The 16,052-nt window shown below is 36.0% G+C and overlaps 1 pseudogene; it reads right to left on the bottom strand.

Annotated features, from left to right (window-relative positions):
• The window catches only part of LOC131530391 (progranulin-like), a 36,003-nt pseudogene extending 25,766 nt beyond the window's left edge, over positions 1–10,237 (bottom strand).
• Between the last annotated feature and the right edge of the window lie 5,815 nt (positions 10,238–16,052).

Genomic DNA, 16,052 nt, shown 5'->3' with positions numbered 1-16,052 from the left:
TGTTTGGTTACCAGCATTGTTCCCAATATATTCTTTTGCCTTCAACAGCAGAAGGAAACTCATTCAGGTTAAGAAAAACAACAGAATTTTAATTTTTGGGTGAACTATTCCTCGAAAGCAGCCTGATATAGCTGCTGTTGCCATTTGTGTCAATAATGTGAATCAAACATCACTCCATGTCCTTGACTGAATCACTTTTGTAAAATAAGAATGAATCTATATTGAATTTATACAGTGAAGACCATTCAGTCTATTTGTACATTTACTTTACACAATATAATGTTTTTTTATTCAGTGCTTTAAGTTTTTCAAGTAGGTCGATTTATGTATCTTTGTTCTTTTGTCATTCATGACTGTTTACTTGTCTTAAGTAAGCTTGGTTTTACTTAGGCTAGTATTATTTTTTGTGATATTGTAATTAGTAACAAGAATTATGAAATTTCAGTGCATCAAAAATGTTGATAGGATAAAAATCTTATTTTGAAGCTATATATAATTTTTGTGATGGGGGGGCCCTGCAGTAAGTCATAGCCCCGGGGCCCAGTGAGGTCTTAATGTGGCCCTGCGTACAACCTGTAAGTTTCTTTTACTTTTTCTACTCTATACACAGTAGGGTACAACGGGGCTAAAGGCCCACCTTAAGAAAAAATGTGGTATTCACTGCGCTGCGCAATTAAAATGTATAATTGCCGAAACAATATATACGTTGTATATACATTAATGGAGCAACAGATTTTGTGTGAAAATAAATCATTCAAGTTGTTTATTTTGTTTAAAAATCTTATAAATGTATGAGGTGACAAAGGGGGCCTTTTACCCCACACACACAGTATTGATACAAATACTTCTGCTAAAATAATGTTTTTTTATATATATAATGTTTAAGTTAATACTTGTTAAAAACAATCACTTTAGCAAAGTTTGTACTGTTTTCTGCTTAATTTAAAAAAAAAAAAAATAAATATAGGCCTACTGTCATTAAAATATGTTAATATAAAAATATATTTTAAAATGCAGAAATAAAGTCATTTTAATAAGTAAAGATTCTGAAAGTATTGAAGGAGATTCATTAATAATTGAAACTATATTTACAGTAGTAGGCTAACAACAAGTGATATTTTATCATATGATAAATATCATGTTTTTAAATATGATGGTTTAATTCTAAACATTGTGATTATCTCTAATATGAACACATACATAATATATATTTATAACAACGTAATAGATATTTACCATCTAAATCTAACCATGTCATATGAACAAATGGTAAAGGCAGCCATCTATTAATTATCATGTTAATTACTGCGCCTTTAGCCCCAACAGCAGAGGCGCTTTTTACCCCAAATACATACTTTTACATATTCTTTCTTTATTTAAAAACTGTTGCTTTAATTATCTTAAGCAAAACTGAAAATCATAAAGAAGGCCTTTGTCTCAAAATATTTGCATTATTTTAGCGATTCTCATTTGCTACTTAAATCTACAACATTTTAAAAAACATAAAATATAAGATCAAGTAAGCACAGAATCAACTTTGCACTGCTGCGCATGATCGCGTCAAAGATCAGACAAATAAAATAGTGCATGTTGAAAAGCGAATGTTTTGCAAAGTGCTACGCCACGTTTTTGTGCCATCTAGTGGTGTAGATGAAAATAATATCAAAGGTGCCTTTTACCCCGGGGCGCCTTTAGCCCCGTTGTACCCTATTGTGCAAAAGTTTTAGGCCACTAGTATTTTCATCAGTTAAAAATGGTTTGAAGTCAGTTATTTCTATCTTTTGCTGTAGTGTGTCAGTAGGAAATATCAGTTTACATTTCCAAACATTAATTTTGTCATTAATTGTAATAATCCAGTGAATGTCTGACAACAGCCAGTGCTCCACACAGATCGGATCTGATCATCATCCAGTCTGTCTGGAATGACATGAAGAAACTGAGACAAACTAAATCCAGAAGAACTATGGCAACGTCTCCAAGACGCTTCAAGAACCTACCTGCAAACCTACAGTACTGTTAAAAGTTTTAGACACTTGTGAAAAAATGCTGTAAAATGAGGATGCTGTCAAAAATAATGTAATAAATAGATTTTCTTTATCAATTAACTTCTATTAACTAAATTAAATCAACATTTGGTGTGATCATCCTTTAAATTTAAAGCAGCTTTTGCCCTCGGTGCACTTGAGTAGAGTTTCTCAGGAGCTTTGCAGGAGGTTTCTTGAAGCATTTTGCCACAGTTCTTCTGGATTTAGTCTGTCTCAGTTTATTCTGTTTCTTCATGTCATTCCAATCCAGACAGACTGGATGATGACCAGATCAGATCAGACAAAAATCTCACTGGATTATTACAATTAATTGCAAAATGAATGTTTGGAAATGTAAACTGATATTTTCTACAGACACATTACAGCAAAAGATAGAAATAACTGACTTCAAACCATTTTTTTTATTTAGCTGGCTAAAATACTAGTGGCCTAAAACTTTTGCACAGTACTGTGTGTATATATATATATATATAAACACACACACACACACACACACACACACATATATATATATATATATATATATATATATATATGTATATGTATATGTGTGCTGCTTTTGTGAAAAATCAGGACATAGATTTGTATAATGACAAAGGTATGACATAGGTATTACAAGGTGAAGGTGACATCTCAGGACATTGACCCATGTCCCCACTTTTCAAAACGCTTATAAATCACTCAGAATTAAGTTTTTTTCAAAAAAGTTGAAATGCACAGTCTCCTGTAAGGGGTAGGTTTAGGTGTAGGGTTGGTGTAGGACAATAGCACATACAGTAAGTACAGTATAAAAACCATTACGCCTATGGAATGTCCCCACTTTTCACAAAAACAAACATGAGTGTGTGTGTGTGTGTGTATGTATGTATATATATATGTATGTATATATATATATATATTGGGGGCTTTAAATACCCCATAATTTATGCCATGTTGGTTGGATGAAATTTAGATAGACAACCAAGAAGTGCCAGTAAGCAGAAAGAAACCTAAATCAGTAACGCAATAAATATTTACCAACCTTTACCAGACCCAGTTCACAGGAAAACCCTGATGGTTTGGCTGATTTCCATAAAATACACTTAAATGTTATTTATTTAAGTAAACTTAAATGTTACAACTTGTAAAAATGTAAGTTATGTTGCAAGACTAAGTGTCGTGTAATTAGCAGGTGGGGACCAACATGGTGATGCATTCCTGTACATTTTGTGCCTTGGTGACGAGACAACGACATACCACACCTTCGCCATTGTTTCGGGCCGTGCCATTGTTGCTTGAGGCTGTTTATCTTTTTCAAGTCCTTTTTTTGTGCTTGATGTTAGCTACACTAACATCTTCCTTCCTGGGAATTTCTCCAGCATGCAGTATATCATACTGATGGACATGAGTCTTCATGTGTGAAGTATTTGAGGGCAACTGTTTTTTCTGGCCACTTGTAATGTTTTAATTTTATTTGTGTCTGTAGGGGTTGGATGTAATGTATAACAGTAGCACCCATTTAAAAAAATTTTTTAAAAGAAATGTAAAAACTCATTAAATTTATATTTACAGTTGCATTTTTTTGTATTGTGTAATTGTATTACAGAAAAATAATAATTTTACATTCCTTTGTGATTATTTATTATTATTAGTAATATTGGTAAATATAAACGTAGCAAGGCAATGAGACAACAAATAACCCAATGTTTGGGTAATGTTTAACCCAGCAACACAGTTAATCTGACCCACTGGTTGGGTTAAATAAACAACCCAGCATTCTGGGTCAAATGGTTAAACCCAGCACTTGGGTCAAAACAACCCAGCGCGTGTTCTGTCCCATAGTTACCCAGCGGCTGGGTTAAGGTTGGGTTATTTTTTAACCCAGCCTTTTTAGAGTGTGGCCATGAAAATCATCAAACAGGAAGTACCTCTTGTAAGGTTCACTGAAGTGACAGTGACATAGGATTTAGACAAAATTAATGTTAAGGATATAAATCTGTTATAAATAAAACAATGTTCTAAATTGTTATCAGATTATTTTTGTGATGTATTTGTACATCAAAGTTTGCAATAATATTGTTAAAATGTGTTAAGAATATTTTCTATTTGAAGCAATCCTTGTCGTCCCACTTTAGAAATGGATGTTTTCAAAAGTGGGACAGCATGTTTTGACTAATGTGGGACAGTCAAATATACTGTGTTATTCAATTGATAAAATGTGCATTAAGAAAGTTAAATATATGTATTTTTGTTAATTTTTGAGCTTATAATGGGGCTATATCATTTGTTTTAAGATTCAAAATTTAGAGACTAGAGGACAATGGGATCCTGAACCGTGATGAGTCCATGACTGGCCAGAGCTGCTTATTTCTGTTATGAATTGTTTTTACCATTACAATTTGCTTAACACAAGCTTCTGAAAAAAGAAGTTTAATATTAGAAGTTTAATAACAGTTTTAAAGGCATTCCATGTTCCAAATTTTTCATATTTTTTAAAATTATGAAATTATTTTGCTATCTTTACATTTTTGACTTTATTACATGGTTATTATTGTTGCTGCCAGAAATCTGACATTTTTTAAAAATAAATTATTTAAAATAATATAATATTTCTGTTATATAATTGAAGAGTTCAGATGCAAAAGCCTCAAAGTGCCATCTGAAATTTTCTTCTAAAATTAGCATTTTTATCAGGCTCCTATATTTATGTTTAGTTATTTCACTTTAATCGCATAGAAAAGGACCTATACATAGCTATTAGAGTAAAATTACTGAACCTAAACATAGGAGCCTGATAAAAATGCTCATTTTAGAAGGAAATTTCAGACGGCACTTAGAGGCTTTTGCATCTTCAATTGTATTTAACATTCCATATATGAACAGATAGGTTACTAGTTTTGTAGAAAAAAAAAAAAAGTGCAGAATATCATGACATAAGTGATTAATTTAATACTAGTAGGGAATAAATACACAGTCCGAACTTTAAAATCTCTCTAAATGCACAACAACAATGTTAAGGGTCAATTTGAGTCTGGTGAGATAATGTCAAACAACTCAACATGGTCAATAGAGCTCAAAGTCACACAAAAATACATAAAATAAAATCAGGCACAAACAATGTGCAAATTTGAGTCAAGTCAGTTCTGCAGTGGATTCTATTCAAGTTTAGACTGAGAGAGAGATTTTGTAAATGGCGCTCTGGTGTTCCGCATGGTGCTTCATCTCGTCCATTTCCAGCCTCTCGCGCCACACGTTCATTTAAGGAGTGAAAAACATCTCAGAGCAGAGAGGACACAGACAACGAGCTGACAGACACGACAGAGCAGGTCACTTTTGACAATAGGAAACAAAGTCTCAGCATTCAAATTCTGTTAGTTTTATTAAGAATTTTGAACGATAAATACAGTTTTGGAGCTTTTTAGTGGCGTGACGGATCATGCGTGCTCCCGCTTTGCTTAAGTTCAAGTGAAGCAGGAGTGCATTCTTATTAGCATGAAGTAAACACTGAATGCACATCCGATCCATGTTGAAAGATACACTACAACTTAATGTATAGTGTCCCATGTAATCACTCAATGGGTGTTTCAACCACGGAAAGACAGCAGCTAGCAAACACTGTCACATAATAGCAGAAGATACATTCAGTGTCCATAAACTTGTGAGAAAAATGGAGAGAATTTTGAAAAAAATACATTTAAATATTTACTCATAATTGCACTTTATTATAATGAATAAAAATAAATAGATATAACGTTATTATAAAAAATGGTCTTGCTTTGCATTAGTTTATCTGTTCTTATCTGTTCTCTTGGTTACTTATTAGGTTCCGTGTCTCCTTTAGTTATGATTATCTTTTTGTTATATTTAGAGCTTGATTCCTCCATACAGTGTTCAGTCTTGATTTAACTTGAATGTGTGAGGGAATCGGGTCAGTTTACCTTAAAGTGGACAGGAGTGTGGAGTTGATACTGGGAAGTTGGGAAACAATAAGTGATGTTAAAAGATTGCTCTTGTAATAAATAAACCTGAAGTGACAAGTTATTTATTCCCAAAGAGCTTAAAGCTTGAATTAGTTGAAATATTGCTTTTTTACATGCATCACATTTCATAAGTATTTGTTCTACAGTTTCTACTTGTCCACATTTGTCATAATTTCCAGTTTCATGTTTCCCTATTCTATTCAGATATTTAAAGATCAAGGTCCGATACACATTCTTGAAATTAAAACAATCCTCTTTCCTGTTCTCAAATACACTTTATTTGAAGGGGTGTGCATAAGACTGACATGACACCTTCATAATCATGACACGTCATGAATATGAAGGAGATTTTATGCATGTTTACGACAACTGTCATTAAGTGCAATTCACTCAGTTATGTAATTTTTAATGCAACAACGACATTATTTTACCTAACCTAGCCCATAACAAAGACATCTCAAAATGTCAAAGGGGAACAGTCCCTTTCAGTATACTGTACATACGAGAACATATCTGCCTTTATTAGCCAGCCAGACCACTATAATGACCACCCACCGGCCCAACGACAGAATCCAATGGAGTGGGGTGAAAGATTCGGTGTGTGTCTTGTCTGCTTCTGTAAAAGTCACTTAATTTAGTTTCCCAGTTTAAAATCTGACTCCATTGGTAATTTATTCTAAATCCAATTTCAATTAATATTTAAATTTATAGCAGATCATAAGACTAGTTGTGCGTTAACAATTTGGATATTTGATCTTTCTGGGCAAGCCTTAATTTCAGTTACCATTTCATCAGGGACACAATGTATTTACACTTGGGCCAATTTACACCGATCTCACGAGCACAAATTTATCAGTCTGCTTTTAGTCGGAGGGTGCAGGATTAGCCTTTACCTTTTTAGTCAGTAGCCCATTGCTTGCAAGTTCCAATACAGGTTCACAAAAACAGTTTTAAGAAATTCTACATTTCAGTTTAAACCGCATTTAAGAAAAGGGAGGAGTCAAAAGTATCAGTTGTTCTACATTAATCATTAGGACTAGATTCCAAAAACAGATCACCAAATCGGGAGTCTTTAGAGACATACTGACTCGCTAAATACTGAACGTTTTTCAAAGCTATATTAAACTAAAATCTACACATAAATGTCTCTCACATCAATGTTAACCCGTGTTCTTGATTTCATTTCAGTTCAAGGACTTCCCACTACTTTTGCAGCCAAGCTCCTGGAGAAAGCACTTGTAAATAACACTCAACAGAAGTTTTGCCAAACTATGAGATTTATTTGATGACAGTAGAAGACCTCAAGTATGGTACGCAAAAAACAAGGACTTTCCCCCAATGGTTAAATCGGCATGGTTAGCTGCATGCATGTCCACAGGTGGTTGGGCAACACGTCAGTCTGGCAGGATGTTGATCATCACGGGAAGAGTTGTCAGAACACATTTGGTTGGAGACAGACCAGGCTACACTGCATGGATAGATAATTAGTCGGTTCGTTTAGAGGCATTCAAACATTACAAAACAGAGCATGAACCACAAGTTTTATTTTAGAGAGAGTATTCAAAGTATTATTAATCTTTATTTTGAAAAGCCATGTGCTTGAAATGGTGCTATGGGCCAAATTCAGGTACTTTGGCATTGACAATTATAATACTCATGTGTCTGTTCGGGATCCAAGCATCAATATAACAAATACCTTTATGCACAGGTGTACATACACGTCCTCCACATATAGAGCTGCAGCATTTATCATAGTTCGGACAGTCACTATCATGGGAACACAAATCAGGACAGAATCCTACTCCACCAACGAAACTCATTGGACACACTCCTGGCTTTTCTGCTATACAAACATGACAAACCTCAAATAAACCCCTCACTGCATTTGAAAAGGAAATAAATAGACCCACACATTAAGGTGAGACACCCCCAGTGAATAGGGTTTAAAAATAAAATAAAGTTGACATTAAGAAAAAAAAAAAAACTGTATATTAAATGTTTTCTGAATTGCTGTTGAAATAGGCAAATTAGGTGTAATCTAATTAAACGTGCACTAATCTGGATACGTTTCTAGAAAATTATTATTTTTTGGATGAAGCCAGGTTCAAAATTCTTGTTTCATTCTATTGACATTAGACTCCAGCATTTTTAGACAGTGGATTTGGGATATTTAAATCACTCCATTAAAAAAAAAAAAAAAAAATTAAATACGTTGTATAAAACCAGGCACATACACACTCGGTAAAAGCCTTCAGAATATAGATGGCAAAACTGTAAAGTTTGTGTACTTAAGTGGAGTTTTATGGCTCGGTGCAGGAGGAAAGACTAATTTGAGAAGACAGCCTTCAAAAGATATGTACTGTAATAGAAATCTATAGACAGAAAAAGTGCAATAAAACAAATACTAAAAGGTGTATTTGGGATGTTTTCTTTCCATTAGCCTGAGGGAAAAAAAGAAAAAGCCTTAATATCATAAATGCCTCTATATGGAGCCATACACTGATGGCCACATCCATTGCTGCAGCATTTCTCATCATTTGGACAGTTAATATCATGGAAACGCATCTCTGCGCAAACTCCTAACATTGCTTCATTATTTGTAGGACACATTCCCCGCTTTTCTGCTATAAAAACACATGGTAAAGAACCCAGATCACGTTGAAATGCAGTGAGGCATTCAAACAACAAAAATACCTCTATATGGAGCCATACACTGTTGTCGTCCACATCCATCGTTGCAGCATTTCTGATCATCAGGACAGTTACTGTCATGGAAACAGTTACTCTTACTCATAACACAATATCTGAGGTTGTTGCTTGGACACACTCCTGGCTTCTCTGCTATAAAAACACATGGTAAAGAACCCAGATCACTGAATGACTCACTGCATGTGAAGATAAATAATGACACTAACATCATTTAAATACCTCTATATGGAGCCATACACTGACGTCGTCCACATCCATCGTTGCAGCATTTCTGATCATCAGGACAGTTACTGTCATGGAAACAGTTACTCTTACTCATAACACAATATCGGGGTTGCTGCTTGGACACACTCCTGGCTTCTCTGCTATAAAACACATGATAAAGAACCCAGATCACTGAATGCCACACTGCATTTCAACAACAACAACAACCTTAAATACCTCTATATGGAGCCATACACTGTTGTCGTCCACATCCATCGTTGCAGCATTTCTGATCATCAGGACAGTTACTGTCATGGAAACAGTGACTCTTACTCATAACACAATATCGGGGGTTGTTGCTTGGACACACTCCTGGCTTCTCTGCTATAAAACACATGGTAAAGAACCCAGATCACTGAATGCCACACTGCATTTCAACAACAACCACCTTAAATACCTCTATATGGAGCCATACACTGTTGTCGTCCACATCCATCGTTGCAGCATTTCTGATCATCAGGACAGTTACTGTCATGGAAACAGTGACTCTTACTCATAACACAATATCGGGGGTTGCTGCTTGGACACACTCCTGGCTTCTCTGCTATAAAACACATGATAAAGAACCCAGATCACTGAATGCCACACTGCATTTCAACAACAACAACCACCTTAAATACCTCTATATGGAGCCATACACTGTTGTCGTCCACATCCATCGTTGCAGCATTTCTGATCATCAGGACAGTTACTGTCATGGAAACAGTGACTCTTACTCATAACACAATATCTGAGGTTGTTGCTTGGACACACTCCTGGCTTTGCTGATGTACAAAACGTAAGAAAAACCATAGTCACTGAATTTATATAAAAAAAAAAAAAAATTAAAAAAAAAAAAATTAAAAGTTATTGTGTTTTCCTTGTATAGAAAAGTACACAAGAATTTAGGATTTAGATTTAAACTACACCAACATACAATAGAGGTCCAGCTGAAGTTAAACTTTGTATATTGGTGTAATTTAAATACAGATGCTGTGCATTTATAATGTTCTGACATGTGCCTAGTCACTTTAATGTGTACCTATACATAAGCTATTCCTTAGCGCTGTGTAAGTAAATTAAGACCTCACTTATGACACGTCTTTGGGCGTCTATTGTGCTCAAGTACACAGAGAGACACAACAAAACCGCAGTCAACGAGCAGCACACCCGAGCTGTCATCCTCTCGACCTTCTCTCACAGGGGAAACACACTAAATTGGTAGTTCAGAGATCCAAGAAGGTCTGACGCAACTCCAACCCCGATACTCGCCTGTCTGCAGGTTTGAAGCCTAATATTGAAGACCGTGATTAGCGCTGTTCAGGTGTGCTTGATTACGGGTTTTCTGATTGGACACAGGTGTTGAATTTCGACTCCGTGCCAGAATCAGATTACCCTCCGCGTGCAAGCGCATGACGTCATGTGCTGACATCGGTGCGGTCAAATTTAATTTAATATATTTTAAAAAACTGTATTTCAGAAAGAATTCTTGTGGAAACATTTTCATTGAAAATGCTGATGTACTAAAACAACATTGTAGCAATAAGATTAGGAATGCTCTTTGTGCTTCTGTGTCATTACCTGCAGCAAGATTTGGTCTTCTTTATTTGATAATATCTCTTGAGTTAAAACATGCAAATTGCCAAATGAGTTTTGTATCAATAACAAAATTAAGGAAGTGTCTTACAAAATACTTCATAGAATTTATCCTGCTAAGCATGTTTTGGAAAGATTTAAGCTTATTATTTCATATACCTGTGAATTTTGTGGTCAAGAAAAAGAAACTATTTTGCATCTCTTTTTTATTGTGTTTACTCAAGATTATTTTGGAAGGATTTGGAATTATATATTAACAGAAAAATGGAGTGTATTATACAATACAGAAAACTAAAATTTGAATGGTAAAGACCAACATATCATACATTTGTATGAATGTATAAATAAAAAAGTTCTGCACTGTTTGCTCTTCAAAGCTTTTTGAAACCAAGTTACACCACAAAATAAGGAAGGTTCAAGTCTTCTCCTTTTCTGATACACCAATAGGGTATGAGCCATGTCTTGTAATCTAGTGTAATCTATCAAGTAATCTATTATTTGGCCAGAATTCATTTGTTCCATTTACTTTTGGTCAGTATCAAGGTTTTATACAGTGGTGTAAGAGACCCAACGTACCATGTCACTGCTATGCTGCAATAAACATCTTCATCAATATCTTCAACATTCTCATCACTTTTTCTTACAGTGGTGTTTATGACACTTGAGCATATAGTTTAATCCATATACTGCTGTCGGATTTATTTTATTTTATTTTTTTTATTTGTATATGCAGTATTTTCCACTGTGCCTATATAAAAAAGTTTGACTATAGAAAAAAGAAAAAAAAGTCAAAATTCCTGCTTGCCAAGTATTCACTTAAACACAGCTGGTTCCAGTAGTGCAATTCCAGGGACAGGGATTGAATTATTATTATTATTATTTTTTTTAAATTCTCTCTTCATCTTAATGCTTTATTTTATGCAATGCAATCTCTATTCCGCTCCTGCTGAAAGGTGGCTCAAAACGCTCCCAGATAGCGAGAAATCATTGAAACATTAAGTCAGTGTTAATGCGTAAATGCTAATTGCATTGAATTAATGTTACAAAGTGATGTTGGTTCAAAATCACTTTGGCACCTGAAACTAATGCTGAAACAAGGTTATGATTTCAACAGAATATTGAATCAGTATAGGGCTATGATGTTCAAATACAGCCGTGGCCAAAGGTTTTGAGAATGACACAATATTCATTTTCGCAGAGACTGCTTTTCACATTAAGTTTATGTCAAGACGCAGTATTTGCAGTGTTGACCCTTCTTTTTCAAGACCTCTGCAATTTGCCCTGTCGTGCTGTCAATCACCTATGGGCCACATCCTGACTGATGGCAGTCCATTCTTGCATAATCAGTGCTTGGAATTTGTCAGAATTTCTGGGTTTTTGTTTGCACCTGCAGATTGACAAGTTTTCAATGGGATTAATCCATGGACCAAAAATGTTGATGTTTTGTTCCTCCCGAGCTGCTTTTTAAGTAATATCACATATACACATACATGATTAATGTAGCAGAATGAAGTGGGTGTCTACATTTGAACATAAATTCAGTGATAAAAGAATGTTAACCAAAGATTACAAGAGACTTTTTTACGATACAGTTGAGGGGAAAGCCTCTGTGCTTCGAAAAGCTTCACAAACTTGCAGCTTCCAGCCACTACACCTACTGTCATTTCACAACTGGAAAGGTCCACAAAAAGGGAGCGGTACCACTGATGGCGCATCCCAAGCCACAGAACACTCATTTTTATAATCCCCAGAATGAGCTCTGATAGGTTTAATGCTTTAGCATGACACCAGCCAATAGCAATAAGTGTTATACCACCCTGCTCAGAGGTGGGTAGAGTACCCAAAAACTGTACTCAAGTAAAAGTAAAAGTACTTGAAGAAATATTTACTCAAGTAAAAGTAAAAGTAATAGTCTGAATAGTTACTTGAGTAAGAGTAAAAAAGTATTGGATAAAAAAACTACTCAAGTAGTTAGTTACTAGTTACTTTGGATCATATACTGATTATACTATATACTGCTGATTTTATTTAGATATATAGACCAGCATAAACCAGCATCCCAGCCTCAAAACATACCTAACCAGCATATGCTGTTTTTTTTTTTTTTTTTTTTTCCAACAACACTGGTAATAAATCAATATATTTGAATGATTTCTGAAGGACCATATGACTCTGAAAACTGAAGTAACAGCTGATACAAATTCTGATTTGCATCACTGAGTTAAATTAAATTATATTTTAAAGTTTAATTGTATTATAAATGTATATAACCTCAGAGAAGAGTGAAAACTCCTTACATGACCGCTACAGAACATCTGAACATAACGAAATATATGCACATTGACGGATCTTCTTCCGTCTGTTCTGCAAAATGTAAACAAATGTAGCCTTTATTTCTGCAAGCGTAAATATTGTGAAAATATCAATATTAATTGTGTCTAGGCAAAGGCATTCCTCCTGGAACTAACGCGGGTTTGGCGGGTGTTTATTTCATACTCTGTGACAGCTTATTTAATGAATAAATTATACAATGTATTTAATGTGTAAGGTACATGTACAACAAACTGGTAATGTCATGGTATCGTGTACTGCAATCGAATCTATACCTGTGGAACCGACAGCATACGCCGTGTTCATCTAATAAAGATCTTCGTAGCTAGCAAACCATAGCCTTTGCTTTCAACTGACTGTTGATCCAAAGCCACGTCTTCAACGCTCTTGATGTTACAACTCTGAGTGAGAACCGATTCAGACGACTCAGCGCGTGCGGCAGGGAACTGAACGAATCATTCAAACTGATTCGCGAACCGATTCATTGGTCTGCCAACTGGTTTGATCAAGCCTTCGAACAGAATTGACTCAAAAGAATGAATCATTCGCGAACGGGCATCGCTCATTGCCCAGAAAAAAAAGTAGACGGCGCGCTTGGAATAAATTGAAGGATTTTTAACTTGTATTGCATTAAGATAAAGTAACGAGAGGAGCGTCGCCCACAGTAACGAAGTAAAAGTACCGTTTTTTCACTAAAAATGTACTTGAGTAAGAGTAAATGTACCCATTTTTAAATGTACTCTAAAAGTATTAGTTACCCAAAAAAATTACTCAAGTAAATGTAACGAAGTAAATGTAACTCGTTACTACCCACCTCTGACCCTGCTACATAAGCATTGTTTAAAGTTAGCTACAGGACCACCCGCCCCCAGCAAGGAAATACTTGACCACACCAACCCCCCTGAAAGTTTTTTTACAATTCAACCACTGCATTTGGGTCAGTGACAAATTCCTTGGGTGTGTAAACACACTTGGCAATAAAGCTCTTTCTGATTCTGATTTAATTGTGTTTGATGGTTTGAAGATTGCATTTAACAGATTACACATTATATTTCCTCAATTAGTACCATTAAAATCAGTCAAAACTAATTTTTATCTTTAGAATCTCCTATATTTTCAAGTGTCTCTTTTCTGAGTTTATTATCGCAGCACACACGTCTTTTTAATGTATTTTTCGGGGCAGTCGTTGCCTAATAGTTAGAGAGTCTGACTTGTAACCAAAAGGTTGTGGGTTTGAGTCTCGGTACTGGCAGGGATTGACCAGCGCCCTCTTCCACCCTTAATACCACGACTGAGGTGAGTCCCTTGAGCAAGGCACCGAACCCATTATAACTCAAACATTTTACAAACATCTATGTACAGTGGGTATGGAAAGTATCCAGACCCCCTTAAATTTTTCACTCTTTGTTATATTGCAGCCATTTGCTAAAATCATTTAAGTTCTTTTTTTTTTCCTCATTAATGTACACACAGCACCCCATATTGACAGACAAACACAGAATTGTTGACATTTTTGCAGATTTATTAAAAAAGAAAAACTGAAATATCACATGGTCCTAAGTATTCAGACCCTTTGCTGTGACACTCATATATTTAACTCAGGTGCTGTCCATTTCTTTTGATCATCCTTGAGATGGTTCTACACCTTCATTTGAGTCCAGCTGTGTTTGATTATACTGATTGGATTTGATTAGGAAAGCCACACACCTGTCTATATAAGACCTTACAGCTCACAGTGCATGTCAGAGCAAATGAGAATCATGAGGTCAAAGGAACTGCCTGAAGAGCTCAGAGACAGAACTGTGGCAAGGCACAGATCTGGCCAAGGTTACAAAAAAATTTCTGCTGCACTTAAGGTTCCTAAGAGCACAGTGGCCTCCATAATCCTTAAATGGAAGACGTTTGGGACGACCAGAACCCTTCCTAGAGCTGGCCGTCCGGCCAAACTGAGCTATCGGGGGAGAAGAGCCTTGGTGAGAGAGGTAAAGAAGAACCCAAAGATCACTGTGGCTGAGCTCCAGAGATGCAGTCGGGAGATGGGAGAAAGTTGTAGAAAGTTGTAGAAAGTCAACCATCACTGCAGCCCTCCACCAGTCGGGCCTTTATGGCAGAGTGGCCCGACGGAAGCCTCTCCTCAGTGCAAGACACATGAAAACCCGCATGGAGTTTGCTAAAAAACACCTGAATAAGATTCTCTGGTCTGATGAGACCAAGATAGAACTTTTTGGCCTCAATTCTAAGCGGTATGTGTGGAGAAAATTAGGCACTGCTCATCACCTGTCCAATACAGTCCCAACAGTGAAGCATGGTGGTGGCAGCATCATGCTGTGGGGGTGTTTTTCAGCTGCAGGGACAGGACGACTGGTTGCAATCGAGGGAAAGATGAATGCGGCCAAGTACAGGGATATCCTGGACGAAAACCTTCTCCAGAGTGCTCAGGACCTCAGACTGGGCCGAAGGTTTACCTTCCAACAAGACAATCCTAAGCACACAGCTAAAATAACGAAGGAGTGGCTTCACAACAACTCCGTGACTGTTCTTGAATGGCCCAGCCAGAGCCCTGACTTAAACCCAATTGAGCATCTCTGGAGAGACCTAAAAATGGCTGTCCACCAACGTTTACCATCCAACCTGACAGAACTGGAGAGGATCTGCAAGAAGGAATGGCAGAGGATCCCCAAATCCAGGTGTGAAAAACCTAGCTCTGACTTCCCAAAAAGACTCATGGCTGTATTAGATCAAAAGGGTGCTTCTACTAAATACTGAGCAAAGGGTCTGAATACTTAGGACCATGTGATATTTCAGTTTCTTTTTTAATAAATCTGCAAAAATGTCAACAATTCTGTTTTTCTGTCAATATGGGGTGCTGTGTGTACATTAATGAGGAAAAAAAATGAACTTGAATGATTTTAGCAAATGGCTGCAATATAACAAAGAGTGAAAAATTTAAGGGGGTCTGAATATTTTCCGTACCCACTGTATATAACATCTAGTGGGAAACATCTAGTTGTCATGCAGATGAGCAAACACTCTAAAAAAATGCATCTTACAGATGTAAATGTAGACATCAAATATACATCTCTGTGATGTGTGCTACACTCTTAAAAGTAAAGGTGCTTCAAAAGGTTCTTCAAGCGATGCCATAGAAGAAACTTTTTTGGTTCCACAA

The sequence above is a fragment of the Onychostoma macrolepis genome, chromosome 22, assembly GCF_012432095.1.
Source record: "Onychostoma macrolepis isolate SWU-2019 chromosome 22, ASM1243209v1, whole genome shotgun sequence".
NCBI lineage: Eukaryota > Metazoa > Chordata > Actinopteri > Cypriniformes > Cyprinidae > Onychostoma > Onychostoma macrolepis.
This window is presented reverse-complemented; position numbering and strand designations above follow the sequence as displayed.